Source organism: Neodiprion lecontei, chromosome 2, assembly GCF_021901455.1.
Source record: "Neodiprion lecontei isolate iyNeoLeco1 chromosome 2, iyNeoLeco1.1, whole genome shotgun sequence".
In the NCBI taxonomy this organism is placed as follows: Eukaryota; Metazoa; Arthropoda; class Insecta; order Hymenoptera; family Diprionidae; genus Neodiprion; species Neodiprion lecontei.
The window spans coordinates 35,885,725-35,913,105 of NC_060261.1; the positions used below are offsets into that span (position 1 = coordinate 35,885,725).

At 46.2% G+C, this 27,381-nt stretch overlaps 1 long non-coding RNA gene across 1 annotated transcript; it reads left to right on the forward strand.

The window, feature by feature from the left end:
- On the forward strand, positions 1–27,381 carry LOC124292836. Its single transcript, XR_006902772.1, has 3 exons — positions 1–182; positions 8,946–9,145; positions 27,195–27,381. It is a non-coding gene; the product is annotated as an uncharacterized LOC124292836 (long non-coding RNA).

A 27,381-nucleotide genomic window follows, 5' to 3' on the forward strand; every position in this document is an offset into this window, starting at 1 on the left:
AATCGCGCGAGAAAGGGGATTCGGACGGCTGGCGCACGAAGCTCTCGCTCCGCACGTATGAAGTCGTTCGAAGACCAGGCCGAGCTCGAGACGAGTTCAGATGCCGTTTGCCGAAGCACGCTCCTCCACCCATACGGACGGCGAACGGAGCACCCAGCGTTCCACACGCAGCTCGCAATCAGGTATGTATAAGGAAGGTGCCTCCGTGGAGTCGCTGCTCCTGGCCGTTATCGGGCTTGTCTCCGCATTGCGTGGCATTGACCGCCATCGACTCCCCCACACGAGTGAATACAGGCACAGGTATAAAGTACGGGTATGTATCCGTCGAGCTCGGCGAGCGTGCAGCCTCTTTGCGATGCGTCGAGATGATATTTGTTACAGCTGTTATACGTATGCCCGGTGCACATTTACCTGTCCGACCTATCGCGTGGGGGGAGAATTTTATACGAGCCGTGCACGGTGCACGGCGTACGAATGATCGCGTTGATATTGGAAATTAATAATCGTCGTCACGTAGAGCCAAGTCTCTATTAATATGTTGTACAATCTATAAATAATCGGAGATGCAACCAACAGCCCGCATTGCCTTACGACGCACGTTTACCTACTGCGGATAGGAATGTAAATTGTAGACGGTCTAATTAATCGACCAGATTAATTATTTCATTTCTTTCCGGGTACCTCATTGCTGTCGTCGTTTATATTATACTGAAATACCGATGTCGTTATGTCGTACACGTTCCTCGTACAAGATTGAATCCCATACGAGAATGATGCGTTTTCTCCACATCTATTTATTTACAGTATCGAATGATTTACCAAGCTTCCCCTAGTGTTTGATTTTATCTCGTCAATTTCTGTTTTCGGGAATATATTCTTGGGTCAGATCATCTATATTCAGGCTTCCGCTCATTTGGTTGATAGGATTTTCTGGAAATAATCTGCAGGTAAACTTGACCGGGGTTCAACTGTGATGTACAGACTTGAAATTGAAATAACAAGTATCGAAGTTCGATCTCTCAAAGAAATGAACTCAAAATATACAATGTCTACAACAAAAGAAATATTTTTTTCCTACATTGCACTGCACCATAAATATTTCAAGAATAAATTTTTGCGTAAACGGAAGCAATGGTAATTTCTGATATTCGTTAAAAATATTTGACCCTCTATTTGCAAGTCAACTCCTGTTCACAGGCGACCCGCCTCACTTGAAAGTACCGAGGGTGTTGTTTCGGTCTTTAGGCGAAAACAAAATGCTTGTTTCGATACGAGCATCTCATTGTAAATATTGCGCGGTAGCTGAATAAAGGAATAAAGTAGACGAACGTGTTTTGCCAAATTATACAAGCGGAGTGAAAAAGTACTTGGTGTGATGTTAAATACACCTAATAATGGTGGATTGTTCGACGTTGCCTAATCCGGTATACCGAGACAATCACGGATAGGGTTCAATTAAATTCTGAGCACGAACCATCATTGTCATAATGATCCTCGGCGTTCGTAAATCGATTTATATCGATCTATCGGCGCGGCGCCTTTGTGAAACAACGGACCAAACACCGCGGATCATCCTTATACAGCGTGTATGACTATAACGAGTCTTGATGTAATTAAATAATAAATTAATCACCTGCATATGGTGTTCCGTTCTAATCTATCGAATTTACAAGTGTCTAAAGGAAAGTTTATTATTTTCCCTTGTTACCACAAGGCAGTCTATGCAGGCAAAAGTGAATCTCGAGGGCTTAAACACGATTTGAATAAAAGTTGTCGTTCATTTTTTAAATACCCGAGAACTTGTAGAGTAAGAAATACGATCGTCGAATTATCGTTTGAGTAATTTTTGCTAATGGAATTTTTCGGACTGTGACCGGCTATTTCCTTGAATAAAAAGCTGACTGTAAAAACTAGTTTCGTAGGCTGATCGGGCCGAAGTTTTATTGCTTCACAATCTTGTGTGAAATGTTGCTCCGAAAATCCGAGACAGAGGTATGCGTATAGAGACGAATAGTTTATAACACGTGTACGGTACGTATAATACCTACGTAGGTATAATAATATAAATAAGCCGCTGTAAGCAGCTTATCGTTGAATCTTTGGATTTTGCAGTGTCTTCGATAAAAATAACCATCCGTGTGCCCGGGCTTAGGATACGGGGAGCAGCGCTGTAACGCAATATGCGCGAGTGAAATTCAACGCCGAAATGATATGAATAATATAAGATATAATACCGTTAAAAGTCGCATACCTGCGCTGTGTATAATACGCGGCTAACGCGGCCGGCAGTCTCTAATCAGTCCGCGTTGCTGTCAACGCAGTTTAAAACGTACACTACCTGCGCACGCGACGAATCCATTCGCGCGCATATTGCACTCCGGCACGAAATAACATACCGTAGGTATACCAAGAGTGCAGCAATTTCTCCGTCTTGACCCCCGGGACGTATTATAGCCGAGCACCGCGATATACGTTGGCTACGATCTATACACCAATGCGGCGAGGCTTACAAGCTCCCAAGCAACGTTACGGTTGACAAAACAATAACAGTAATAACAATGATAACAATAATGACGGTGATAACAAAAAGAGGAAAAAAGCACGGTGATAACGGGCAACAATAATAACGGGGCTTCGTGTGTCGCACTCGTTTACGTACCTACGTTCATGCCTTTAATGCACGTGCTGCATATGTGCAAATACCTGCTTACACTCTAGACGGATTATACTTGCGCCGAAGTAGGTTCGGCTGGAGCAACAGTTGGCTCAGCCTCGGAGAGATGCAATCTTTTGATTTGCGCGAACCCGGTCACCGCGTCAGACGGACGCACGCACACTCCGCTGCTGGTATATAACACGTATTGTCGGAATTTTTCATATTTTAGTAGCGTGCATTAGACTATACTTGTATACATATGTACATTTATACTCGTATATAGCAGAACCAGCGCGTGCCCGTTGACTTTCTACTCTGCTGCCGTATCGCAGATAAAGGGTACTGCGTTAATTGCCGAGCTTTGCTTCGAAGACAATGAGACGAGTACCCAGCATCAAATTAATCCAGGCGCAAGCTCGGCTTCAGGTCTTTCGATTCGGTGTGCAAAAATTGCTGGTTTCCTTCAGTCTTCATTCGACCTGCGATCAGAGGTGCTGCACCCAAAGTTTCGTGAAACAGAGTTCTCATTTCAAGCTTTCGAACGAATTTTTGAAACGGTGTTGAGATTCAGGAATTTGACCATTTCTCGTGCCATCGCGGCGCTTCTGAAGTAGACGTGTATCCTCGTGCAATACACGAGAATGACAGAGTCCCACCCACGCGATAACGTAAAAAAGTGAAGATTCGTATCCACCCACGACTTCCATATATTCAAGAAATTCTTCACCAAGGATTAACAATCACCGCCGCTTTCTTTCGAATGACATTTAAATCTGTCGTACATATACGCTTGACTAATTCTAATCCCCGAACTTATGTACATGCCTTATATCTACGTTGCAGCTTGCGGATCATGTCGCTAAAATGTTTCGCACGTGTCTACCCATTGTCGAATAACATTTGATCGTTTGTACGCTGACATGTGAAACTAGTTTGAAAGTGACAAATCGACCACACGTACACGGACCCTGTGAATTTTATACTCCTCAACCGTCCGCGTGGCGTAAGGTAGCTTGTATGTCTTTGAAATTCCTAAACTTGAGAATGAAATTCCTCAAGTATCCGACACCCGCCGGAACCGCGAGGCAGCTCGGATCGTGTGTTTAACTGTACCTGCAGCTTCGAATAGCCGGCTTACGCTCCTAAAAATAAAGTAGTTGTTAGTTCGACGGTGAGGTGAGGTACGCGCGTCGCCGTTCTGTGTCCTCCAAGTTTCCTCGGGGCCCGAAGATATATCGCTGCCTCCTGGTGGACATCGTAGGCCCCCGCCCCCGCCACCGTCGCACGTTTATACCCGAGTTAGAATAGCCGGGCATATAATACACGGCCGGCACCGACCGCGCCGTCGGAGATGCTAGATTGTGAACACGCGCGTTCCCCGCTCTCCTCGCCTCAACCAGGTCCCGGAAAGGTCTGGAAAAGGCCTAATGGTCGACCGACCTGGCGGGCAGCTATCAGGAGTCGAATTTTCGCCATTACGCGACTCGGGAGATGGATATTCTGCTCGCGAATGCGAACGCGGTATCAATTGCAGGATCCCGGGACACGCGGTGGTCGCTCATCTCCTTGGCGAAGTTCGCATTATACCCGTCAGCGGAGACTAGAGTCGAAAGTACGTCTCTCTCGGAGCTACTTATTTGAATAACATCCACGTGTTATGGTAATGTCCCTGGTAATAATGGTCTTGTAACATGGTCAAAAATGGGCCACTGCCACAGAGGGACTCTCTTGTGCTCTGTTGTTTTACATCGGACGACGACACACGGCAATGCTTCGGCAGCACCGATCCTGCTCCTCGTTCATTCAAGCTACCTCATTGGAATGCGTGTATTTATTTATATTAGACGCGACTGCCCGTCTTTCGCGATAGGTACACGGCTGATCCTCGAGAGGCCTTTCGTTCAAATTGCGTCGGTTCCACGCGAAAATCTACTTCACGTTGAGAAACCATCGCACGGGGCGATGTGCACTCGCTGCTTACACACGATACGCGCACCTCGGACTTTCTGCCACGCCACGCGGTTGTCGACAGCAATTTCACTCAAACCCACCCACCTAGTTGCTCATCTAAGCACGCGGTGGACACTGAGTCATAACTTTTCGATTTACGCATCGCGCGAAGGTACTCAAATTTTAATTCGCGTACAGATATTTTTTCATCCACGGACAATAAGCCGCTGATTGCAGAGATGGTTAATTGGCGTGTGTGCTTGAAAAGTTTAAGTCGTACACAGTCGTTTTAAATTTTCATGGGCCGGCTTCTCTTGATTTTACTCTTTTTCAAGTAACCATAAACTTCTGTCCGCCATCAGATAGCACAGCGGCGTCACCGACGAGTCTCGGAGCCGATGATCGTTACCGGTAGTCTGTCGTTGGATTGCAATAATGCAGGGCGTAAGAAACACGCAGTGACTGTCGGAGCTGTGTGGGTACCCTTGGATCTAATAATTTGCTACTCCATAGAAACGGAGAGACCAGGCGATAGCTGGTCCAGCGACAATGAGAGGCTGGCGTGCAGAAGCGGGCTGCCGATAAGAGGAGAAGACATAAGTCGAAGTCGAGAGAGTTACACGGAGAGACAATGGAAACGCGGAGGATCCGCGATACGAGTCGGGATAACTGCGGGAATAAAAAGCTCAGGTGTGACGTTTGTAAAACGGCAATCGTCCGCAGCAGAAAGCTCGCGGCGATATTTTCACGGCTTATCACTCACGCAGCAGCGGGAGAGGCTTTTCCTTCTACCGGTCCAAGAATAGAGGCCTGGCGCAATCGCGTACCTGAATTCACTATTTGTCTCTATTACTCGAAAGGAGTTAGATAACGTCCAGCAGGTTTACACGTACCTACGGGTCAGGTTAACCCGCCAACTCGCACTCTCGGCGGCCGCTCTCCTCGATGCATTTCTCGGCATCGGCACCTCGAGTGTCGTGCATCGATTCGCCCAGCGGCGTCTCTCCCGGCAGCACCGCATTGTTCGATAAGGCAAACCGTTCGTACCTCGGCCAATATTTTCCCAGGACATTACCGCGCTCCGCAACAGGCCTTAAAAATTCACCAGACACGTCTCGTCTCGCTTTATGGCCCCTCGCGTCGTCATCCGATCCGTCCGGGAAGCGGGCCCCGTCCGTCACTCACGGGGTGGGCCCAAACTGGGTCCACTAGCCGGCGCATAGGTGAAGTTGGCGCGGCGCGGCGACGGAGTGACGTCACTACCGGGGACTTATCGCTCGGTCAGTTCGGTCGTGCGCGAAACTTGCAGACGTGCACAGTAGGTATAAGGTTGCAACTTGCCGCGCTGTATTCGTGGCTGTAGTATGTATGCACGTAACGCTGCATGGTGAACAGGGCTGGTATGGGGAATTATTACACGGGCGTCGTAGCGGTTGAGTAATTGCAGGCGGGAGGGTGAACCAACGTCGACGATTCAGTTGGGTAAATTGTCAATTTAATACGGATTACCGGCTCACACGCGGTTTGCAGTTTGCGGAAGGGATTAATCCCCGAGTTATATTATACTATATAAGCCTGAAATACATTCTTCATATTTATGTACGACCGTGTCTCGGTGTCGCCGCGACACGCGTGCACACGGCACCTTCCGTGTCAATTACTGATCGCTGGCGAGTTCTTTTAACGGAGGTTATTTTTATGGAAATCTTCGTAATCGATACTTAAGAATGAAGAATGTCCCGGCCCGTAGACAATTTCGTCTTTGGCGAAGATAGAAGACTGTAATAAAACCGGGATTTGTATCCACCTTTTCCTTAGAACCCATAAATTAGAGAATCCATAGGTTATTTCGAATAATGATTCTACTTGAACAAAATTCCGCAAGGACTAAACTTCCGTGTTGTAATTTCTGTGTATTTGCCGTATAGGGATCAAAATAAAATAATATGTCTCATCGGACTCGTTACCATATTTTATCGCGAAAAGTAACGCGTTACAGGATTTCAACATCGATCATATCTTCGGTAATAAAATGGTCCACTCGTGGGACGTATATCTGTTATTTTTTGATCGTAACTTTCGATCCATAAAATTATACCGAATACGATCTATTACCTGTAAATTGGTGGAGATAGAAAGAGGATACTCCGAGACAAGAAGAGAGAATCTAACACGTTTCAGGCTCGATTAACCGAATTACAGCATTAATGGCCGACGGACACAAGGTGCATCGGGTATCGTTGACGTACACGCGGCGCAGGTTTACCTCGGTGAGAATAAGTTACGACCCCCGCAAGCGCCGGTTGTGGAACGACGGATGACCCTGGAAGCGATAATTCTGAAGCGATTGCCGCGGCGGCGGCGGCGAAGAGCGTCGTTCCGCCCGCACGAAGCCCGACGTCGTTGGACCCTCGCGACGCCTCTGACCTTCTTCGATATCTCAACCAGCGCGCTTGGTTTAAAGTCGTTTAGAATAATCACCGCGCACGCCACTAGTCTGGGCTAAGGCTGTAATCATGGCTCCATTAACGCCCCACAAAATGTGAATATTAATTGTAAGTATGTGGCCAATTGCCAGGCGGATCGTGCAGTTTTTTTTTTTTTTTTTTTTTTTTTTTAAGTGAAAACCGTAACCGCAGACCGAGAATCACGGTGTTCAAGGCGGCAAACGTTTCGGTTGTATGAATTTTTTTTTACGGGTACTTCGAGTTGTTGCACACGACCGTAAGATTTGCCCATTACTTGAATCGTTACACGATCGAAGAACAATCACAGCACGTTATTATCCGGAACGAGATCGGTCTTTATACAATCTATTTTACAAGCGTCATTTTTGGTAAACAGTAATTATTTTTATGCACAAAGTAAAATTCACCGTTTGAGGGAAAAAAAAAACGATCCCGAATAGCGGAAATGGTATTCTGTAAATGAATTTTGTTGATGTTCTCGCTAATCGGAAAACTGTTGCAATTTCAATCCGCGTTCATCATTGGATTAGAGAGATTTCTTGCTTGCCAAATAAATTGCAATTACAAAGGCGAGGAATAATCATGAATTCGCGTCCGCGTATAGCAATAAGGCGCAGTATTTCGCCTTGGGCTCAAGGGTGCGCCTAGCCGGCCGACGCCCCAATTTTTGAATGTAAGAAGCGGCGAAGAAGTCGCGGTATAATAAAGCTATGGCCGTGGCTTACGGTCGGCTCTGCATGACTCCTGAGTCTGGAGTATGCGGTCACCGCAGAGCTAGGCGGCTAGGACTAGTCCCATTAGTACTTGGCTGCGGGGATCTGCGTCGCATCGTAACTCGTAACTTACCAGTTGCATATCCATGCGCCGCCGACTGAACTCGCACTTGTAGAACCTGGGCGCGTTTATACGTACAGATGTAACGCGGCGGCGCGATGCGGACACACTTACGTACGTACGTAGGTACCCATGCTGCACAAACCGGCTGTTATAATACGCACCGCGCAGCTATTCTCCACCTGAGATTACACCTTATTGCCAGTATCTACAAGCCATTGCGATGAAATTTTATCTCTGTATAAGGTACGCGTATGAAATACGTTAATGTCCGTCCCTTGGCTTAATTTATTGGATTCGTTAGTCGCCACTGCAGCAACTTTCCTCCGAAAGAACCGGGCAAGGTTGTTTCTCGACTTATCGCCAGACGTGTCGATGAACCTCATCGGCAGGTTGGTACCGAGGCATTTATACTCGTACAGTTCGCCAACCGCTTCGTACCGCCTTGTTTGCTACTCATCCTTTGTCACAAGGAACGAAGAGACTCGCTAGATTTTCGATTTTCGGTACGAATATCCCGTCATCTTTCTCTCCGATCTCCAGCTGAAGAAGCATTCGTCTCTACATCGTGGTGTAATGTACCGACTAAGGCATTATGTGTGTAAGCTCGAGCTTATCGACTCGTTGTACTGTGCAATAACAGTTTACTGGTTTCTTCGATCGACCTACAGTTTATTGTAATAGCTGCTCCTCCGTAACTTCGCGATACGTAGGTCCAATCTTCAGCTTGAAATCGATTTAATCAATCATAAATCATAATTGACGTAATTGTCGATGACTATGATGGCCTAATAAATCGACTTCCCGGAGTACCATATGTATCGGTGATCCCCTTCGATGAATCGACAGCTGTCGTGATCGACTCTTCGAAGAGTGGCTTCGTCGATTCGGCTATAACATACCGTCAATAACGGCTCTCAAGTGACTGGAGAAGGCTTCAAGCCGAAACGATCCAACGCTCGTTTTCTTTCGCTTGCTGATCGCCATCTTCCGAACTTTCCGTCCGTTTCAAAATCGCTTCTGAACTTTGTCCACAGCTTCAGTGCGTTCCCGTCTCGCTTCGTAGAAGCCGATTTCCCAGCCTGACCACAATAGACTCTTCGATTAGAGAGCTCGTCCAGGCGCCGCTTCCGTGGACCACACTCGCCGATCTCCAACGCGAGGAGCCGCTTCCACGGACTGGCTTCCTTCAACAGGTGAACGCAGGTCCCGAAGGCCTGAACGACAGCGCCGAGAGGTGAGAGCTGAAAATTCCTCTATACATATTTCTTTAAAAAATCGTAACGACAACCAGCGTGCCTTGTACCTACAGCAACATTCTCCGTACTCCCAAGGCGCGAACTGGACCCGGGGGGTCGAAGCGGTGCTCGGCACGATCCGCAAAGCACAGAAATGGCCGCGGGCCAGTCGGTGCCCACCTATCTAATTATTATAATTAATAACGGAGGCGTCGCCGCTGCGCGCGGTGGATTCAGGCCATCCTGTCTGCACCCACCCGCGTGCTTGCAAACGGCTCCTAGACTCGGGCAGCGCTGTTCACGAGAGTGCGGTTACACGTAGAGGTGCTTCGTAACACCTCGCTAATTATTGCGCGCGTATGGACAAACTCCTCTACGTGCGAGGGACGATCGTTAAACAATAAAGCCTGGATGCCGAGGCTGCGATTGCGTTTTAGATCACCGCGGCACTTCCGCGCTTTCGCCTCCGTATTTTTTAACCGCGACTCGAACGTGCAACATCAGACATTTCTCCACCGGATCGGTGCGTGGTATGGTGAGAATGCAGGGTGAGCGGGAACGGGTTTTGAAAATGGATAAAAAAAATATACGTCGAGAATTTTTTATGCTTGGATCAATTGTTGCCGATTATTACGGACTACTTACCAGCAATTACGCGACTCTTGGCGGTCGCCGGTGCGCGCAAGATGGCGCGACTCGTACCTGTCGCCCTCGGCGATGATCGTTTGTTAATGTCGCGCAGGTCCGGTAACTGTCAACTCTTTTGCCGGCACGCGGAGACGGCGCGTGCGCGCTTTGCAGGCTCGTGACATTTTAAACTCTTGCCCAATAACGCGACAAGAGCGCAGAGGTTGCGCGGGGTTATCGGTAAATCTGTTTGGCGGAAGAAAAAGGCAAAAAACAAAATATCGCCGTTCTTTTTATTATTTAAAATTCAGCAGAGATCTTGGGGGGAAACCTCCTCGCGCCCGGTTCTCCATCCCTTTTTTCTTGGACCGAAAACGAAACCCAAGCTCGCGGGGCGGAAGCGCGCGAATCGAACGGCGTGCAACGGACGATATTAATTGCGATATAAATTCAGCGGCTGGGTCAGCCGAGGCGAACAATAGGCCTACTGCGACGGCTTGCAGTCATCGGGCTAAAGGCCTATCAATGGGAAGTGTTTTACAATGTCGAACCAGTAATGGCACGTTACCGGTCGAACAGAACAAAACAATTAGATACTAAACCCACTTCGTTAACCGCCCGGCGGTCCTGCACACTGACGTACATACGATCGGCTGCCATAAGTTACTCGGCTCCTGCAGCTACCGCCGGGCCCTGAAACCACCCGGTTGTAGCTACACACGAACGTACACACACACACACACACACACACACGTTGCACGCCTTATTTTACTTCCATTTTAATTCATCGGCTATCGACGAAGTTCCGAACTACCCAGCTGACCCAATCTCTGCCCGTTGGCGATATCGATTTCAAACCCTGCGGGATCGTACGTGCAATGAACTTGTTGTTTTGCCGCAGAGGAACAATGAGAATGGGGAAAAAATTAACGGATCTTTTTTACCTTTTCTGTTCTTTTTTTTTTCGTGTCTGGTTGAGAACGACTTCATTCACGTCTCTTTTTCATTAGTCTTTATTTTTTGTTGTAGTTGTGTTTTTTTTTTTTTTACTCACATTGTATGCTGGGATTTTGATAAATGAACGCGCAAACTTGTTTCCGGACATCGATATACCGGATCTTTTGAGATTGGCCATCGAGCGGATCGGTCGAACGATCGCGAACAAGCATCTATGAACGTTCATCGCCGCGGACGAGAAAAAAGGGGATAAAAAAAGTAGATAAAAGTAGTATACATGTTAGAAAATAAGCAACAAAGAAAAAATGGTAAAAAAGAAAAAAAAAAAAAACAATTAAATCAAATAGAGAAAATAATCGGCTGAGTCAGAGGTAGAAGTATTTACGAGGGCCTTGCCCGTTGCGCGTTTTGCGAATATAGAGTAATAAATTACGTGATATCAGTAATCGGGTACCGTTGCTCGATTCTTAACCGCGACGTGATATACCAACGTTCGGCTGTGTGAGTATGACCCGCCTACTATATCACGCTCCATAGTCACGAAGGCTCGGTATTACACAGGTATATGGTTGTAGAACGAAAAAAGACAAGAGTAGCGAAATCGAAACGGTAGGAAAAGAGGCTGTTTGAAAATCTCGTAGGGAACTTTATGGAATTCAGAGTCTAGGGGATGAAAAATACTCTGATTGTATAAGCTCTGCAGAAATGTGTCTTATTTTACCACGAAATTATAGCTGGAAAAATTAGTCTTGCATCCACGAGGCAAATTCATATTCTCGATAGTTGATCTTCGGTTGTAATTCAAATAATGTATTAGAAATGCCAATATTTTGATTTTAGAATTCATTTGAAAATGGATTTTTCTTGCTAGCATTTTGCATCTTTGTGTAAGAAAAACGGAAGCAGGTACAATTCAAGGAGACGCGGTGTGCAAGGCGCAAGAATCTGTCCGACCTGGGACATAAATTTTCTCTCGTCAGATTAATTGCACCGTTGCAGGCAGCTCGTCAATTAAAACCACGTTCACGCAGGTGGCAGAAGTGCGTAAGGCATGACGATAATAAGGCTTAGAAATTGGGTCACATTTTACGAGCTTGCGGTATCAGCACGCGTCTCATGCCTAGAACGAAACGATCGCGTTGCATACTTGGAAGCAAATGATCGCGTTGCAAATTTTGCTCTTCCTCTTCGCTCAAGATAACTCCTTTAATTAATCGCGAGAATGCAAACGCTACGCGGTGGAGAAAAATTGTTGATTTCTCGCGGCAAGACGAGGCGGCCTTTTGCCGCAAGCTCCTGATAATGGTATTGCATATAGGTTGAGATTGAGAAACAGCTGTCAACGGATTCTTAGGGCTGTCTTGAGCACAATGGCTGCACTCCAGCAGACTTGGACCGGTTATGTTATTGTATGTACATGCGTATATATCGCCATTCAGGTCTGCGCACAGTAAATTATCAGTTTCCCGCCCGATCGGACACTGGCGCCAGTTACACCAGACAACCGGGGCACCCGTTCCAGCAGTCGGGAACTCTCGCCCTCTTTCACTGCGCCAAAGTGTGCCTCACAATTAGTCTAATCTAACGTCTCGTGGAGGCACGCGTCGGGAGCAACTGGCGATATCGCAAAACAAAGGAGAACAATTATTAGTAGGGGGTCAATCTTCGATCTACAGTGTTTCAAGTCTATCGAAAACTTTGATATCAGCATCACAGCGGAACGTCACATCGTGCACGGGAATATGAAGAGTTCGTCGGCGTCTGACGTTGGTTTTAAATCGAATTTCGAATAAGAAATCGATAGGAATTCGTGCCCGTGCAGAGCAAACTCTGTTTCACGTATCACGGCTAAATCGCGAAGAGCGATTTTCAGCTGGTTTGAACTCGGTACAATAACTCAGTATGCCCATCTAGACAGGATCTCGACAAATAGCATCCCTACCGTCGACTCCTACATTGACTACCACGCGAGATCTTCTCGCCTTCTTGCTCTTTTTCTCCTTCTCTCTTGCTCACCACTGGCGTGTGTACGTGGATACGTTCGGAGTCTTTGTGCACTGACTCAGTCACGTTTATCCGTACAATTCTATCCCTCGAAAAAGCACCTCTGGTGCAAAAACCTTTCGCCAAGTACGTTAAATGTGGTGCACCAGAGGTGCTTTTTCGGGATATATTGTTATCTCGTACAATTGTGATACGAATAGAGTGGAATATTTGCAGTTTAAAAAATGTGTATGATTGCGAATATTATAAAAATTCCCAGATAAAAACAAAGGTCCAACCGATTCGTCTACCGTTTTGCAAACTTGTTTAATTACACGACTATCGACAAGGCGATAGAGGGGAAGTAAAGATAAAGCACTGATCTGCAGGGATCAACGTTGTCCCTACTTCTACAGTGACTGAACTTGTATCGTCAAGTTTTTTTTATACCATTTCAATTCATTGGAGACGTCCGATCAAATACTCTGTAATACTACGTAATACTGTACGTGGGCATTCAGTTTTGCGTAGATTTGAATGTCCCTTTTTGTAATACGTGACGTAGAAACATAGTAAAAAGGTTTATAAAGCAATTAGAAACGAAGTCATCAACCAACCATATTCCAACTTGCCTGTAATATTCTGGTGGATCCTTACTTGACAGGTCAGTATGTCGGTGTGAATGCTTACATGCATTTGTGCCTGACAGAATTACCTACGCGTTATACGACGCGCTATGACGCAGCTCGTTAACCGTAGACGAGATTACTGATTAGCCGACGGACTGACGTGAGCAGGTAAAAACAGCTTGAGCTGGCAAATAAAGGGACAACAATAATGAACTCCGGTTACTGAGATTCGTCGAAATATTGTCATATACGTGTAATAGAACGATGAAAAGGGATGAGGCAGGCATCGTATGTCATCAGTGTTGAATACCGCAAAGTGTATCGAAGCGCCTTTGTTCAGTCAGTGTGGAACGAATAACCCTGGCCACCTAGGCACCCGCGACTTTTGAATTTTGATCAAAGCAGAATAGTGATACTCGACTTTTAAGAACTCTCAGCCTGCAATGCTTTTCGTCTAATTTCGCTGTTCAAAAATTATCCGGTCATAACATGAGGCGGAGCTAACTCTGAAATAGAGATAAAAGTACTGTAATATGTAGTGCAGATAACATTCACGTACAAGGTTATGATAAAATAAATGTTTGCATGCTGCTATTCACTTTGATATATTCGTGAGTGGAACAGAAATTGTATTGCGGGAAAATTAGACGTACTTTTACCATTATTTGTTCATTACTTAGAACGTAACGACAGTTTTATCACTTTTTCTACTTTCTTATTTTTCGAACGTTCGATTACGTCCTTGCTTATCCTATATACATGCAGGCATACGACACGTTGCAATACTTTTGACGTATGTTATCATAACTGTTAGGTGTCTTTACTTATTTTATTTTGCCTACATTTGGCAGTAATGCATTGAAACGATATTTTCTAAGCATCATATGAAATAACGTGTGGAGATACGTAAAACTGAAATCGTACTAACTAGGACAATCATACATAGTATTAAAGTTCGAAACCAAAGTTTGGATGTTCGGATGATCAATAAGTGACGTCACCCAAAATTTTTTTTCTCTTGCTAACCGAAAATCAGCTAACCGAATTCCTCAGTCTGGAAACAACTGCGCAGTAGAGCGGACGTGTGAGAAACGCGCTCCGCAGATTTCGAGTACCGGGTTCTCTATCTCCGTGGATCCTGCACTCCGGGTCCGCTTCCTGGTGCAACTCGACTTTCCAGGACAAGCACTCCATAGTTTCTGCGCTCCCCAGGTCCGCTACCTGGTGGAACTCGACTTCCAGGACAAGCACTCCGTAGTTCTGGCTATTCGGGTCTTTGACCTGGTGACTTTTGACTTTCAGGACTAATTTTCAAGTGTACAAGTTTGATTATTGAAAACGCCATGTTTTGTACTATCAAAACAATATGCATGCTTCAGATAACATTTTGACTCCGAAAAAAAACCGACCGACTAGGATCAACAAATTATAATTGGTGAGTAGTTGGCATAGTATACATAGGAATACATGACAATAACGTCGTTCAATTAGAGTTAAAATTGCTGTGGGTCGCGTTTCAAATCTGTTAGGGGCAACCGACCCCGAGCAAGCTGTAGCGAGCGAGGGTTTTAAAGCTAGTATAGGTATTAAGTACGTACAACCAGCCGAAATCATAACGAGCTGTAAAGTGCAAGTGAGAGTGTTTGAAGTCGAAATTTGTACAACTCGGACTATTTTGGCAACGATTAATAAAGCCGATTGTATGCAAATTTGAATGACAGACCGCGAGTTTAGCTTCCCCGGCGAAAGACCCGGGTGATGTTACCATTAATCTGCACTGGTTGAACCGCTTCTCTAACGCAACGTAGTCACCGTTTGTCTGGGATGTAGGAAGCTGGCGCCGAAATGGACGCGTAACTCGTTGCACGGTCAAGCTGTGCCAGACGAGAGACAATGAGGTAACTTACGTATAACGTTGTTAGAACGGCGAGGAGGAAAATACAGGGGCATGATTTAGTGGGATTGTCGTTCGTAGGCGCCTCCTGCATTAGCCTAGCCTGTACAGCTCTGGCAGTGAACTGTGCTGAAGTAGAGACACGTTGGTAGGTCAAGTCAAGGAATGATTCATTCCGAGGTAATTACACCACGCGGCAAAGATTAGTTGCCAAGGGATACGCTCAACTCGGATCCTGCTACGGAAAGATTTGTGACGCTATAAGAACAGCGGCCAATAATTCTCTCCAGACTTTACTCCGGATTCACGTGTCTAGAATTTAACATCAGGACAACTCGCGACTCGCCGTTTTCTCTTATGCCATGAAATTGGTAAACACCTTACATCTGACCCGTTTCGCAATATTACAAATTTTACTCGATAATTCTTCGTCGGTGTTCATATTCTTATTGCATCATTTTTAAGAACTTTCATTTCTCAGAAGCCGGTATAATCAGTAAATCACTTCAACAAATGTTGATTTATTATGTTTTTGGAAAGAAGCCATCGTTCGGACAAACAAGTAGTGATATAAATGAGCTTTGCAATTGAAGCAAGATTAACCATTGACACGAAACCCTACGATCAACTATTGATCTAATCAATTTTCAACCATCCATATAATAATAAACCAAGTTTCAATAAAGCTAACTAACTCATCTTACTGATTTGTTCGATTTTTTTCCTTTTCACCGCTTGAAAGCAAATAGGTTTCAATCATCGAATAACAGCAACGTGACTATATGTACAATATTTCTTACTATTCTTGTACTCGACTTTGGAACTTGGTCGTGAATTTCCACAACACGTGAAAACGAGTCTCAGTCTCTGCCGCGTGTCCATAATTCTGTCTCCCCGCGCTTACGAGGATCGGGGTGATTTCCGTCCCTCGTTCTTCCGTCATACCGGAAATGATGGAGATGGCTGAGTACCAGTCTGGGTCGGGCAACCCGTGATGCATTGCGTGCGCGTAACTCCGACGTATGTATCGCGTGGCTGCAATAGCAGGAGCAGGAGCGCCCCGCTGAACGAATGGACCGTGTTAAACCAACCACTCCCACTTTTCTCGTTCTACCTTACATTTTACAACCGCTGCCCACTTCGTGTTTGCGATTTGTTTTTACCCGGGTGTAATGTATTAAGTTTGTGCCCCGGTGGTTCGTTCGGTTACCTCCGTACAATTATCTTCGTAATAAGTAGACAGGTAGCCGCAATGCTCGAACGTGCCGCCACCGATTCGGTTAAGATAAGACCAATATACGCGTCCGGAAAAAAACGTCTATCACAAATTGCCAAGTTTGAGTTAAAAATTTTTAATTGAATCGGTCTAGTCTGTGTTGGTGCAAGGCAACGTTTTACACGGAAATCTTTCATGTTTTCACGACATCGATACGCGTTTCTAAACATTAATTACAACCGTATTACGCAACAGCCGCGCGCGATGGTATTTCTCGCTGTTTAATTAGATAGTGAACTGTAAATAAATTTACATAATAGCACGGGGTTCGATAAAACAACCGATATTCGATGTATCAACTTTGACGAAAAATCAAATTCTAATAACCCTCGCTAAGCCGTCTGATAAGCTTTGAAACTCGTTCGCCATTTTCAAAGGAGTATAAAAAAAAAAGAAAGAGAGAACAGAGAGAAAAAAATTACCGCACGAGGTCAGCCGTAATTAATATATTCACCGATTCACTTATCGAACAATTCCCAATTGGCGTACCGTGCAGCATGCAGTGTGTCGTTCCTCGGCGTCACGTGTCGATAGTCAACTGTCATTTGCAGCACGTGGTTGTCGCGTGGCCATTGTTGCTGCTCGTAGATCACGGACTAACAATTATTGTCCCACGTACCAGGGACTCGGCGGCGAAACGAGCGCGCAATATTTCTCAGGTCCGGGTGATTATTTCGTCTTGTTATCTTTCAGTTTCACGGAGCTGTGCGCAGAGATTATTCGAGGGTCTCTGCACCGGCCGTGCCGCGAACCGTAACTGCCACCAGAATTGACTTGTCGTAAAAAGATATCGCAGAAAAGAAATTGAACGACAATCGTAGATCCGCACGAACTTTATCAAAGATCGTTTCAGCTGGAATTGATTTTTTTTTTCGTGTCTCGTATTTCGATAAATCGCGAGATCGGCGTGCAAATGCGATAATCTAATACCAAGAAGCTACTTGCAGGGTATAATTGCGGAGTGTTTAAATAAATTAAATTACGTATAATTAAGCCGGAGATATTCCGGAAACGGTATACAAGTATTAAATGATCGGTGTACCGCAGCGCCATTATGACTCGTTGAAAAGCAGTTCTGCCACAACACCGACGCGGTACGTACGAACGAGTATAAATTAATCCAGCTCGTTAGGGGGACTGTTACCATTGCGGCAGTCCTTACGCCCGATACCCGCTGCTGCAACTCCATAGTTTCGATCCCGAGATGCAATAGTGAGAGTGGAGCGTGCACCTCATTCCGCGTCGTGTTTATCTCGTGTATTCGCGTACCCATACCACCATTACATGATCACTCGCTAACTGTGAGATAACCGCGATCGGTTTAAGCCGATTCACTTCCATTCAATATCTGCATTTCTACACCGACCAGAAGACTCCTAAGTAACTTTTCGAGTCTTGCTGTGTGCCAGTCTCGAGACTGGACCGACCGACAACTGCTGCCCAACTGGGTCATAATACCAGATTAATTAGCTCTCCAACGTCCGTTTAACAGATCGTTGTACAATCGCGTTAGGCTAATAGTGCCCCGTATCGATTCTTTGTCACACTCACACACACACTCCCAGACATCACGCGGACCCAGGCGTGGTTCAACCGTGTAACCTAGGCTGTGTATGCTGTACCCACTGGCGCTACTGTCATCGATATCGCTCCCTAATGAAGTTGTACTAATTAAAAATGAAGGATCGAGTTACCCACGTCCAACCGTTGACAGTGCATACTCCCCGTGACTCACTTGTATACTTGCCTCGGGCACGCGTTGGTATGCACACACTATTATTCAAACCCCGTTTATGCCACTCGTTCGGCATAAGTCCGTCCGTCCGAAAAAGTATCTGCAGGCGGAATTCTTCTTATCGGTTACGTTACTGTCGAGTGGGTGTTAGGTCTGGATCATCGGGAAGAGCAAAGGATCTTTCGCGTCGTCTAACTAGTTTTGAGAACTCGATTTTGCCGAACGTTATTATCTCTGCAGTGTCTTTCTCATTACACTGTGTGCAAAATACGCGTTGATCATTAGGGGCGAATCTCAGCGATACGGATTGCGTGGCAACGTCGGTAATAATTCATATTGGGCGTACTCGGTTTGCCATGGTCATCAACGGCAGTTAGAGAGGATGAAAGAGAGAAGGAAAAAAAGGATCGTACGTCAAAGAATGCACTGCACCCCAGGATTGTGTAATTGACAGAAGAGCCTCGCTCCCATCACGTTCACACGCAAAATCAGGTCCGCCTCCCGTAGCTAGTGGTACTGCGTAGCGAGAATGGTGCCCCATTACAATTACATAATGCAATTCGCCCCCCTGACGATTCGCTTCCACCCCAGTCGAGATCCGAGGCACACGACCATCCCGGAACGAGGCTATGCATGTGGGGTCTACGGGATGGGCCCATGGGAACCAGTAATGAGATGGTGGTCATGGTTTCCCACCCTGGTACGGGGGTGTGGAATGATACGGGCCCGATGGGATGTATTCTAGGGTGCATGCATGGGACCCCGCAGGACCCCCATGGGTTTTGTCAACACCGGCAATATGCTACCGCTCTCTGCGGAGCCGGCTAAGGACCCATGAGAACAACTTGTAACCCAGGCTGGGAATCGATCCTAATAAACTTATTCATTCGCGATATTTTTTTCGAGGGGTGAATATTATACCTACCTTACACTATACATATGCGACGTTATTACACCGGTGTTTGTTACGATCATTCCCAAGCCCAACTGTGAGGAAATTCGTCATATGGATACCTGAGCCTCTGGGAGACAGGTGAAAAATGAAAAATTACGAAACGAAAAAGTCTTCTGGTTTAAACCCAACGAAACTCGTTACAAACCAGAGCTTTAATTGACCGATAGATTGAGATGGCTGAAGGTTGACTTTACACATAGCCAATTACGGTGCCGCTAATTTCTAATTCCGAGTCAGTAAAAATTTATCACTTCGATAAGAATCGAGACGAGGGTTGAAAATTCACAAGTAAAACATCCTTAGTTTGGGTCGGACATCACCTTTATTAATTTAAATTTTTTTTTCCATCGTCAATTCATTCCACATTTATTATTGTAAAAAAAGAAGGAACATCACTTACGAAAGGTGAATAGTGTATAAATTTATTATCCGAGCTACGAGATAAACCCAGTTGGCAATCCGTTGACCCGGGATGACCCCGGAAGCTCGGCAGGTCCCACCGGGAGACATCGCGAAGAATCTGGCCTTCGGTTTCTCGGAGTTCCTGATTCAAAATTCGTTCCGAAATCAGCGAGGAAAGTTCTTGCTCTCGACGCTCGCGTCTCTTGACCTAGCGACCCGCCGTGTCAGGTTCCTGCGGGCTCCCCTCATCCAGCCCCTCTCCCAACCCCTCGGGGCAGCTCCAGGAGCGATGAATGCGGAGCGAAGCGCACGCCGGGCGAAACCTCGATGGCCCTGAAATTTGCTACGGAGAAGCGTCGATCGTGGGAAGTATGGCAGAGCCGGAGAACGCTTTCGGCAATAACGCCGCCGATTCCGGGTCCCCTGACTCCCGGTAACACGTAGGCATCACTGCCCACTTTGGCAAACTCGACGAACGCCGGTGCCCGCGGCTTATCGAGGGCGGCTGCAGCCCGGCTAGTGCCATTGTTTGCAGATATCTCTGGCAATAAGCTGCCACGTGGTGACACGAGCCTGGACCCGTCCGCGTACCCTGCAGAAGATAATTCAATTGCCAAACCGAGATAGCGCGCGACCCGGACGCAAACGAGTCGCCGATCCGTTTGTCCAAATTTATCTCCGAACGTGTCACCGTGAACAATTTACCGCAACGGCCGCCGATCCGAGAGACCGAAAGACCACCTCTTCAGGGTCTCTGGGTAGGCAGGTTAGGTCGGCACCTACCTTCGGCCTCACGGCACGCCGGCGACGTGAAAAATATATCCTCTGATATACCCGCGGGCTGCCGGGCTCGCCGCCTTCCGTTTAACCGGCGAGTTTCTTTTTCTTACACTGTCCTCCTTTTGTTCCTTCACAGATCCCTGATTTTCCGGAGAAATTTGTCAACCATTTTTCTCCGCTCGAAATCCGTAAGGCGTTCAGATTCGGTTCCCTCGTTTTTTATATTCGAAACTTTTTCCATAAAATTTTTAACAATATTATCGTGCGAAGAGAACCTTCCGAGAGCCTGCGTATCAGACCTCTGAATCATGGATTCTGCTGAAACTTCTCACCGTGTTTCTTTGGTCAAAAGTATGGGACTTTTGATGCCTAGTTCTGTTTTCCGGACTTTTCTTCGCGCAATTCACGATAGATTAGATTGTCTAAGATTCGCAGTTTATATGTATTCCTGTATAGCTTTGAAATAATAATATACCCGGTTACCATTGAATCAATCCTGTCATCGAGACTTGAACGGAAAATGACAAAAATTGATATTGAAAGTAAAAATGGACAACAGGTTTAATTCGTCATAACATTTTGCTCGTCAAATAGCTGATGTTATTAATTTTAGCAGAGCGAAGAGAGGCCAATGAAATAAAACTACCCACTAAAAGTTCCATGTTTTGAACCAACAAATCATCCCTAGAAATTCCAGCAGATACTCTCCTTGAAAGACTTTGCGTAATCGCATCAATTAAAACCGTGCCGCGTAGTGATAATTCGAAGCAATACCGTCCGAGCTCGGTACACGGCACTTCAGGAGTATTACTGCAACTGGTAACGTTAGTTCGCTCGGAGCACGGCGAATCGCAATATTGGCAATCCCGATAGATAGGAAATAGAGACAAGAGTTCGTTCTGCGAAAAAAAAATAGTTAGTTCCATAACTGCACATGAATATAACTGCTACACCAGTGGAGGATGTGATGCCAACGCCACACCATCGACGGTGCGACTTACAGCTGAGTAATTCCGCGATATATGCGGGAGTATAAAGTTAACGGTAGGTAGACACCAACCCACTTTCTTTCTTTCTTTCTTTCGTTTAAGAATTGCGTGCTGCACCTCGAGCCGAGGTGTAAGGCATGTTCGGCGATAGCAGAGCCTACTACTGTAACCCGTAAAGATTGACAGTGCCAACTGCAAGGCAGCAGATATAGAGCGCTGCGGGTGAGAAGACGAACGCGTTCAGATACGAAATCTGCAGCAGCGGCTTTTCGACTGCGAACAACGAAACGACTCCCTCGCGAATATTTGGACCGGTTATAACTAATAATGTTTGGCACACGGTCAAACCACTTATTGTGTGTACTCGGATCGCCCCGCCTGTGTGTCTTTCCCACACGCGTTCATCCGCGGTTCTCGCAGCGTTTCACCTACTCGTTATTGTGAAACTCTATAGTACAATGGACCGCGCACATATGCTACCAGCTATGGGAGATAGTCGAGTACGGGTCGTGTGTACGGTTACTCGCCTGTAGGCTTTACACTCCCCCTGTGTAAGCCAACTCTCCGTTCACCCCGTGCGAAACCCAACCCTAACTCGGTCCTTGGGGAGCCCGACGTGGCGACCCGCGTTAGCGCACTTAGCACTCCATACGTGTTAATTTACTTCGCCTCAAGTTCCACTTATCGCGTTTCACTGCTCGTACTGTGCTTTAAACGGTTTTCGTTCCGTTTGAAAATTCATTCCGAATCGAAAACAATCCTCATGTTTAAATTACAACCATGAGACCCGGAAGTCTTCTCTGTGAACGATTAAAATCTTTCTAGTGTAACGCGATTGGTACACCGTTTCTATAATACCAGCTTTGACATACAAACTGTGAAGGCACACGAGTATCTTACCCTGATTTCCCGAAATAGTGAAGAACGCCTGACTACGAATAATTTCTGAGAAACATGATTCTACCTCCCGCATGAATCACCTTTACTTCGTTAACCAAATACTTGACTGCATTATCTGCATCTTTATTAAATAATTTCAACCAATTTGGCTCAATGAAGCAATACGGGCCACCTTGATCTCTATCTGCACTCCGGCTCTCGGCCACCGCAACTTCAACGTCTGGACATGGAATAAAATTTAAACTCCCACTACACCTGGTCCGATGCGGGTCCCGGCCCATCGTTTAAGGGAGGCGCGATACGATTCCACTGTATTCATTCTCTACGTATACCCAAATGCCCGAGGGTGCCGAGGTCATGCAGGTATAGCATAATGGTCTACTCTATAGATCAAAGTGGACTGAACGTCGGAGTTTGGGAACTGGGAAAGACGCGCCGCAGTCGTATGAATTCCTGGTAAACGGTCCCGGTTAAACGATGGGATCAAAATATTGATCGGTTTTCATCTGACGGCTAGTCGTAAGAACAATGATACACGAATCAAGAACTCGAAGGGTTATGAAAAGAAAAAAAACTGTATCATAGGAAGTGGACATTTGATGTAACTTCCATTGAAAATCTCTGCGCTTATACCGGTTCCCGCGGGTTTGCAGAGGGCACGATGCCCGAATGAAATGTTTCCCGATATCGAAGCCCCGCAAATATTTTCTCATGCGTCGAAAGGCACAAGACCCATCATAATTCGTCGTGGTGTTCGGCGCAGGGAGCGATGAATCAAAGGTCGGAGCAGCTCGAGGGGTTGAATTGGCAATATGTCGCGTGCCACATTATCTCTACCCCGATAGTCCTGGTCCCACGGCGGTCACGTGCAGCTTGCACGAGGACCTGCAACAGTCACTGGCGACGTTCGGTGTCCAGCGGTTGAAGCAGACGCACCGACTCTCCGCGTACGAAGGATCGCGCAACGCAAAAATGGCGGGCCTTCAACGTACCGAGGGGTTGATTCGCCCGGGGCGGAAGACTCAGCTTCCGATCGCAAGAACGGATCACCGGGTCTACCAGTCAGCGACGCAGATTCGCTCCAGAGGATGTACTGATTCACCGCCCGGATGCACTGCGTCACCCAAGGATTTCTAGACAATTGAACAAAGTGCTTCGGAGTGTGCGCTCAATGTGCGAGGATGGCCTTTGTGCCTCAGGGATTGATGAGAAGCGATCACTGCGCTTCCTTTTCTCGATCGCTGTCATCCGCTGCGAGTAATATATTTGACACTTGTGCCTTGGTGTACGAACAACGCGACAAACGACGACGACGACGACAGGAATGGACTCGAATCACGTGTGGAAAATATTACTGTCCTGTTCGGACGAAAATAAGAAATATCGTATCATTGATCACAAGGACTGTTCCAACCGCCCAACAACCATGTAAAGATCTGACATATTCGTTGTACGCGGGAGTAGAAAATCAATCATTTGTAAGAAAGTTGCTTCGGCTGCTAGTTCGAGGTGGATAGAGAGTCCTACGCGGCGTTCGGACCGGCATGGCACAATACGCAAGACGCGGTACGTCTAACGACAAGAGTCAAAAGGTTGCAGCTAATTACTATGGGCTAGGACATCGGCGATCATGACAAAGATTTCAAACGCACTATACGTACGTGCATATTTCCATAGCGTGCGGAGTGGAAGAGCACGCTATCCGGGTATTAATTTACTCGGTGAAAATTCCATCGCCGGTACGTACGTCACGCGAAAGATTTCAGTTAATCGGTAGTCGGGAGAGAGAAAGAAAATGAAAGAGTGGCAGAGAGGGAGAAAGGGGGGGGGGGGGGGTGGAGAACGAGACCGGGAGCGTCGAGAGGAGGAAAGATTAATTCGACAAGCAAAGGAGGTCAACGCTTCTCGATTAGTATAAATAAAATCTGATCCTTGTACACTTCTATTCTCAGGTCACAGCGTCGCACGATTATTTCTGACCCTAGATTTGTGACCCAAAAGTGTCAGGCATGCTGTTATTGAAGTGAATATCACGAGAAATAATTCAAGTTGAATCAAAAGTCAAGAATGTTTATCTACACCCAGGCAAGATTTTCTGCAGTTTTCCTTATCCCTTGTACGAATGTGCGTATTTTTATTAAATATCTTGAGAGGGCTGCAGACGCATAATAATGGTCGTTGACCATTTTTTTATTTATTTTTATTACAATTATTATTATTATTATTATTACTACTTTATTATACTCGTTGAAAAATATTGAGTTGCCCAAGATAACTAATGATTATCACTGAGAAAACCTTGATCGAATCTATTTATTCTTGAATTGCACAACCATTATAATAAAACCTAATTAGAGTTCCCTACTGCTGAAGATTATACGTACAACTTCGTAACGCTTCATTAGAGGGGAAAAAGTGAAACCCAGGTTGGAATTGTGCAGTCCTGTAAGACAATGAAATTCAAACTTGATTGGCACGATCATTTGGCGAGACGTCGATATGTGGGTGAAAGTAATTTTGTCGCGAGTGTAAGCGAGTTCTGACAGGGAGGCGAAGGCGACGATTTTATTTTTTCGTTCCCGCACGATGAGTTGAAATTGGCCCCACGAGTACGAAACCTTTTTCATCGTCGTCATCACGATCACGAATTGCGCGGAGGTTATTCACGTGACGGAGGCTCCCGCAGTAACCGTGACATTGAATTCTCCTCGGCATACGAGGCTTGGTCCCCGTCGGGGAACGAGGACATGTGCGTATTGATACGGAGGAATACACGCCACCCACGCGTGGTTCGGATAACGTGAAACTTTCCACCTGATGGTCCACTAATGACCAGAAGGTGGCAACGCGTCTCCCGCAGACTCCGCTTAATGAAAGATCGACACGGCCACATGGCGGTGGGTTTCACACGAGCCTCCGGTACCCGGCAATGCGCGTATCCTCAGTCCACGATGGGCACCTATAACGCAAAGGAGGATGCGTTCCCCGTGCCTCGAGAGAGAACCGGACGGCATGTGTTTAATTCGTCAGTGTCAGCGGCAGGCCAGAGTTCACATCGTTTCACGAGCACCCTACTTGCTCGTACGTAGATACACAGGGTGGACCAGAAGTGACGGTGGAATTCTACGAGGTCGGTGCTTCTACCTGCGCCCGGTAGCCTCGTACACGAGTCGAGGAACTGTCGTTGCCGATGCCGCTACCTCGCCGAGCCGAGAAATGGTGATAGATTGATAGATGTGTACGTACGACCTGCAGGAGTCCGCACGGCCAGGTTCCGTTCCCGGTTCTATCGGTCGGATTACGAATGTACACGGTGCGGCTGATGGCCTGGCCGAGATTTTGGTGGTTTGAAAATGCAACACCGAACCAGATACCATCGTGAAATGTAATTAATTGTAATCCATCATCAAAGAGCTCGGATAAAGGGGGCCGGCTATCATTTAAACAACGGTTAATACCTTCACTCCGCACGCGTTACGAAATTTACTTACAGACTCCTACGACTATTTACAACCGCTTGGAAGCAACAACACGGCGAAAGCCTCCGAACCTCGCCGCCCGCCCGAGGCTCCGGACTACGAGTATTTCACCTATCGGTACTTACGGCTTTTTGACAGGATAAACTTTTGCGCCACGCACTTGCACCAATACCACCGCCTCGCGCCGTGCTGTTCCCTCTCTAGATCGGTCATATATCACCCACAACCTCCGCCACCATTACCACAGATCAACTACTGAAACGCATAATTAGGAAGCATGACGTGGACCTCGTTGTTTATTTGCACATGCCGGAGTCGCACACCTTGACAGGTTCGCTCTTCTGACAGTGTTGGTGTCCCTGGGTGGGTGGGATAGCTCCGTGTGTTCAAGACGGTGATAACCGGGTGTATGGCCACTCCGCGTCGTAGTCGTTTCGTTACACTTTTAACGCCGATACGTACCTACGCGCATACCTATCTCTTTGCGTTTCAGATATCTCCGGTTGCAGTAACGTGCCTCTGTATTCTATCCCATATACCACCGTTGTTATTACCAGTTCACAAGTCTCACTTTGCACGTGATGGAATTGATCGCTACGGTCATGTAATTGCAGGAAAATTGTTAACCTGGCGCTGGATACGGCCGGCACTTAAAAGGTGATCAGATACATGTAGATTGCGCAGGATATCGTTTTATCCACGGATTCGTAACAAACATCCAACCTGCTGTTTCCGTCGCTGGTTTTTTGTAGAACAATCTTTCTAGATCACCTGCATGGCTTACCGGTTATAGAGACTGCGAGATCGCATGTCGTTCTTTTTTTGTTTCCATATTTTTTCTTCGTCGTATCACTTTCGCAAAGATTGATCGGTGTATGGTGAACGCGAAATATGAAAAATCGATTCCTCGCCTAGTAGATTAACCTTGAATCACCTTCTCGACGAATTGTGTGTAACCTGTGTATGATTAATTTGCACAATTACCAAGGCAGGATGCATCCGCCATTCTGTACATTTGTTCTTTGGTGCGAATAATTCGTATATACTATACGATCGATACGCGTCGTTCAAAAATAACGAGCGTTGTTTGATTCCACGCAAAGTTAGTTTGCTGTCGATGTATCGGATATTCATTCCTGAACACTGCTTCGCATAATCGATGCCGGCTTATGCATCCCCCTGTACTTGCGTATGACTTATTAGAGTGGCAAAGTACCTATGTAAGAACAAGGTCTCACCTGAACCTGATATTTCAAATTTTTTAACGACGCTTCAAAGATTTCTCAGATTTCCACCAAAGAGCCTTAGTATGCTTGATGAAGTCTGAAGTACATCATTTACGTTGCGAGTGTCCATTGATTTTGTTCCCCACTGAATGTAATTCACTTTCCGGATGGATGCTTATTAATTATTTCTACTTTTCTTTTCTCTTTTTGTTGCAGGCATCGGAGATGAGCTTACCTTGATTAATCTCAAGAGTGTGGAGTGGCGGAGTGGCTACTGTTAACCAACGTTCAAACAGAAGTTGTTGAGGATTAAAGTCACGAGCAGACCTGCCTCACTCGAGTAGCAGGTAGATGATAAGAAATGACATGCATGTCTAAAGCCAATAAACCGATTTCATTAATA